At 42.5% G+C, this 6012-nt stretch overlaps 1 protein-coding gene across 4 annotated transcripts in view; it reads right to left on the bottom strand.

The window, feature by feature from the left end:
- flna (filamin A, alpha (actin binding protein 280)) overlaps positions 1-6012 on the bottom strand; it is a 65655-nt gene that overhangs the window by 45658 nt on the left and 13985 nt on the right. The gene's annotated exons all lie outside the window — the stretch shown is intronic.

Genomic DNA, 6012 nt, shown 5'->3' on the forward strand with positions numbered 1-6012 from the left:
CCCCCCAAACACTCCAACATAAACACTACATCTTGTCTAGGCATGTTGCACAAGAAGCAGTTGATCAGGAGACTGGATTGCTCAGGTCCATCTTTGAGGCAAGGGTGGAGCAATGAGTGAGTGTGTTTGTGTGTCTCCTAGCTGATGGTGATTAGAGGGTAGTTGAAAAGGAGCAAATGGTTGTAGGCTAGGTTCTGATGGCTATCATCAAGGGTGTACGCACTCTGATCTGAAAAGTTCAAAGGTTTAAGTCTGTAAATATTAAGTAAAATGTATTTATTTAGCGCTTTTCACAGATAAAAAAAGAGCTTTACATAAAACATACAATATAAAACATATTAAAACAATTTTCACGAGATACAAAATCACAAGGTACTACATAGGGGTGGGGGAAAAACAAATCACAGACGTCAAGCATGGATCTTTTATTATATAAAGTATGTGTTGGTCAGTTTTCTACTTGACAATCCCATTTTGCAGCAATAAAATTGAAGTGATATGAACAAGTAGTGAAATTTGTCTTTTTAGATAAAAAAGGACATCATTTGAAATTGGGAAAAATTTGAAGTTGGAAAAAAGGTTATAAATCGCAGAATATTACAATATTTAAAATCTAAATATTATCATATATTGTGGCATAAGTATCGTGATGATATTGTATCGGGAGGCGTCTGGTGATACCCACCACTAGTACTACATAAAAATAAAATAAAAAAAGTGTGGCTATTCTGAGTCCAGCACTGCTTACATCGATGTCCATTTAATTTGTTTTGTTAATGTTGTCTAGACTAGAATAACTGTTAGCAGCAACAGCTCAACTTCACTAACAATAACGTCCTGATTCATTTTTCATAAGGAGGGCTGGGGCTGCAGTTGGGGGCTGGAGCTACCGAAAAGGTTGAATATTTAAGTGTCAGGGTCTGAACACTGTTATGCCAAGACAGGGTCTGGATGGATGGGGGTCCAAACCAAAAGGAGGGGGGATGAAATCCCATGCATAATGAAGATGAGGAGCAGACAAAGGCTAATAAGACTAGGGCTGGCTATCGTTCAAAAATCCTTGATAGCCTACTTTATACAAGACTTTTTTAGATTTCAATATTATAAAATCCATTTTTACCAAAAAAGAAATTCCAACATTACGGCAAAAATGGTAGTTTTTTTCCTGCATGCCTCTACAACGTGTAGACAGCCAATCAGCAGCATTATTAGATCTTGGCAGAAGCATGCTGCATGCTTATGGGCTCACATATTCGGTATTGGAATGACGAGACATTTTTTCAATCCTTGATGGTTGACTACGGAGGTAATTCGGTCGGTGCCTGTATAGAATCAAATTCGGTATCCAGCCCTAGTTAAGACGTGAAAAAAGCTAATCCAATGCACAGAGACACATGCATGCTATACATCAGATGCTCTTCTATGGAAGTACTGCATGTCTAAATACTAAATATGTTCGCATGTTCAATATAAACTGGCGGCACAAGACATCTTTACAAGTTACTTAAGTTACTTTCACATCTCCAACCTAGCTAGTGTGGTCATCCGGTCTGCGGAACATGCTCTAAATCAGAAGTAGTAGCGCCTCCTTCTGGAACATCCCTTATTAGCAGATAGTCCCATCTCAAAAGAGGGTAAGGAAATTAACTATTATTCTTAATAGGTAAATAAATTATATTGCTTACAGACAAGTATACTTATAATGTATATAATATATATATATACAGTTAGGATACCACAACTTTAAATCCGAAACGTTATCAGCTTCTGTGCAGATACAAATGTGACAATCATTGCAAAGTGCTGCTCGTCTGAATTTGTGTTCCAACTGAGAGACGTGCTCTCAAGCTGCCAGCCCTGGGATGCATGATTTGTCAGCTGCTCCCAGTGGAAAAATACATCCATCATCACCATGGGAACTTTGGGTGAGCTGGATCATTATAGGAACTGAGTGCCAACTCAGTCCGCTCCGGAGTGGTGATGGAAAGACAAGGCAAACCAAAAGAGACAAGAGTCAGGAAAGTGTGATTGGAAAGGAGAGATAAAAAAGCAGCAGAGAGGGAAGAAGAAATATAAACGTTGCCTAAAGACAGCAATTAAACGGACAGCTCTAATTTATACTCCTAGTCAAGTCAAGTCCATGTTATTTATATAACCCACTCCCAATATCACACATCTGTCTCAAGGGGCTTTAACAAATGAGACTGGAGGGTGTGTATGGGGTGTGTGCATGTGTGTTACAGGTGGGGACTTGCATCAGGAATGGTAGGGGTGTGGCACATAGCGGCCTGTCAGCCACCACAACACAAGCTCAACATTTCTGGGCCAGGACCACACCACAACCAGGACAAGAGCAGAAAAACCCACAGAGGGCGCCTGGGTAGCTCACCTGGTGGAGAGGGCGCCCAAAAATAGAAGTTTACTTCTTGGCGCAGCAGCCGTGGGTTTGACTCCGAGCTGAGGCTCTTTGCTGCATGTCATCCCCCCCCCCCTTCCAGGTCTAATCTGCCTTATACAAATACAGGCCTAAAATAGCAAAATAAATCATCTTAAAAGAAGCCCAGAGAGTCTGCTCATAAATGTTGAGTTTTCTCAGTTAATTAAATAAAAATTTGTCAAAAATAGTGAAAAACTGCCATCACAAGTTTTACTTGTTAAGGTTAAAGCGACACCTTGCCTCCGTCTGAAGCTCCGTAACAGAAGCAGAACAGTTTTTTGGATCCAACTAATCGTTCGTTTTGATCTTGGTCAACCAGGATTTATTTAGTTGATTAGTCATTTTTTATGCTTTTTTTATGGCTTATTATTTATGAAAAACTTATGAGCACATCTGTGGTAAACACAAAATTTAAAGTGGTGCTTTAGCATGGTCCTTTGTGGAGAAATTCAGTTTTACGGATTGGTCGTTTACATAAACCATTCGATTGGTTGACATATTGTTAGTTGACTGAGGCTCTTAATCAAGAAATTCCCTAAGGGCATCATCTAAGGTTTAAGACATTAGACACGCCTGTCCTTTCCCCACGGGTATTGTCGGGACTTAAATTCCCACACTCCTCCTGATAAAATATGTAAATGTATTGCTCTTTCATTCATGCCTCTCACACACAAAGCCACTAAACATGCAAGGAATCTGCCAGCATTCCCGGCAGACCACCGCACACCGAGCCTGACGGAGCCCATATACGGACACAGACTGCCGCAGATCAGACTCCCCCCTCTGCTGACTCATACCACCACCCCACCCCCTTGTGTTGAGTGTGTGTGTGTGTGTGTGTGTGTGTGTGTATCTGTGTGTGTATAGGAGAGATATAGAGTCAACAGAGTTAGTGGAGGCTACCGTTCGGAGAGTGTGCGTGTCTGTGGTTGATGCACCATCTTGCCCAAAAAACTCCCATGACTCATCCATGTGGCTTGTTTCTGGTGTCCCCCCCCCCCCCCAGTGGCATCGTTATGACTTCATTGCAACCCCTGACCCACAGCCTGACCTGATCCCAGCATCTCAAGGAGGGAGAGGGGAGAGAGAAGAGAGAGAACGGACAGGAGAAAGCGCAGAGAAGGGCTAGAGCAGAAGGAAAGGCTCTGCACAATATTCAGGTTGCACTGCAACATCTGGTGCAAATTAGTCCCGAGATCTTGTAAAGGCAAAGGACAAAACAGCATATAGAGACTGTTGTCCCCCCAAAAAACGCTCCCAGACGTCGTTTGCACAAGCAGCCATTTCAATCAACATTCACGTTTCTGGTGGCTGCGCCCTCTAGTGGCTGTGGTAATTATGAGGTGACACCAAATTGGCACCAAAAGGTGCACCAAATTTCTTTGTAAGGAGGCAGGTTGAAGCCTCCTGCCACATTGGCAGGTAGCCAATGAGAATTGAGAGAATCAGACGCGTATGTATCGGTACGCAGTTGCTTACGGGCCCGAACCAATCAGGGGCCTGCATCACTGGAAGACACTGATTGGCAGCCGGGGGCCCCTATCGCACTTTCACTGTGGCAAGTGGTCAAAAAAAGTTGAATTCAGGTCCTGTGTGGTGGATAGGTAAAAAAAACTAAAAAGTAAATGGCGAGTTTGATTTAACATAAACGTCATGTTCAGCATCACGTGAGTAACCTTCAGGAAGTTAAAGAGTGTCTGTTGTATCCCATAAGTTAACTAAACATGACCAAACTTTCCAAAAAAAACGCTACTGACGTTCTTTTGTTAAGATGTGAGGCTTTTTTCCTGACACCGCTAGGGGTTTTTATTTTATGAAATGCTCCTGTCGGTCGTATTTGACTGTAGGGAACAAATATCCCATATCATCATATGGTTTGGAGGACTTTCTGGAATATGATAATATAATATAACAAGCAACTGCAGGACTGTCAGGAGACAGATCCATCTACCAATGCATGACCATGAAAAAGAATGTTATGCATTCCTGAAAAAGATATTGGCTGGTACATTATTATTGGATTTTGAAAACTATCGATATTGCCTCAAAATGCTTGATTAATTGGGCTATATTTTTTGTAATAAAAAATGTGTTACTGTATCCTGAAATCTAACCGGAGCCTACATTTTTATTGTTTATATTAACCCTCATGTTGTTCTTGGGTCAAATCTGACCTGTTTTCAGTTTTTTTTTTAATCACAAAAAAATGAGCCTTCAAAATAAGTGCTGAAAATGTCAACATTAAAAATATCAAATAACTGGAAAAAATATTTAAAAAAGCGCCCACAACATTGAAAAAGTGCCAAAAGTGTCAGAAAAAGCGATAATAGTGTTGACGGGAAGACAACTTAAGGGTTAAAAAATAAATAGCAAGTATAAGTACAATTTCATTTCAGTAACTCTTGGGTTAAACTGTATAACTGATTACAACTGTGGTAAGCGAACTGGCAAATGTAATGGAATTCATTTTAATGTGGTCTACCCAACCACTTTCATTCCTCCAAGACTCTCCACACAACAATTGCCTTAAGCCTGTCATATATAATGCACAGCACTGGATGAGTGGGACTGTCATGTTGGACATACTGAACAATATCACTTTCAGACCTGTCAGGTCTAGCACTCAAATGTCATGCCTGGAGGAGAGGGAGTGGTTGGAGTGACCCGACCCAGGTCAGGCAGAATATTCTAAGGAAATGTCATGCATTCCACAATGCGTGCACACACACACACACGCACACGCACACGCACACGCACGCACGCACGCGCACACGCACACACACGCGCACGCACGCACGCAATAACACTAAAGGACGTGAAAACATTTGCTTTACAACTGTGACATGAATCCAGCTTGTAGCCTCAAACAGAAAATCAACAGCAGAAAATCATTGACCTGGAGCTCTCTTTCCCTCCCTCCCTCCCTCGTCTAACTCCATGCAACAAACCACACTGGAGCTACTACACTTCCTCCTCTTCCTTTCTACTCCTTCCAGTCATCCTCCCTCCCTTCCCTCTCCTTCGCTTCACTCCCTCCGCTGGAAAAAGTTCCTTCTGGTTTTTTAGCCTTAAAAGGGCAGAAGCAAACTGGATCCTGGCAGCCCTCCCATTCCCTGGGCTCTGGTTACAGACGGAGGGAGGACAGGACAGGGGAGGGTGATGGGAGGGAAGGGGAGGGGAAGAAAGAGGGGGGGGGTGGAGGATAAGAAGAAAGGGGGGGGGGGGGGGAGGGAGGCAGGGAAAAGTGCTGCGTGGGACATTTTTAAAGGCTGCACTGACAATAGCAACCGACTGAGGATGGGCTGAGATATGTTACAGATTGACGAATAAAATGAGAAGAGTGAAGTTTGAAGGGATAGGCAAAGAAAGAAAAATGTAAAATATATGGAAAACCAGGAGCGGCAAGTAGGGACAGGCTAATAAGACGGAGGCAGAAGAGGGGAGAAGAGGACACAATCATCGCAGAAAAATGATAAATGAGGGGGTTTAATGAACACCAGGAGGCTTGAATCAACTGAGTACTATGATTAACCAGATGAGCAGAATTTGGGTCTGTGGGTAATTGATAGCTCTTG

Source organism: Etheostoma spectabile, chromosome 7 (genome assembly GCF_008692095.1).
Source record: "Etheostoma spectabile isolate EspeVRDwgs_2016 chromosome 7, UIUC_Espe_1.0, whole genome shotgun sequence".
NCBI classification, from domain to species: domain Eukaryota; kingdom Metazoa; phylum Chordata; class Actinopteri; order Perciformes; family Percidae; genus Etheostoma; species Etheostoma spectabile.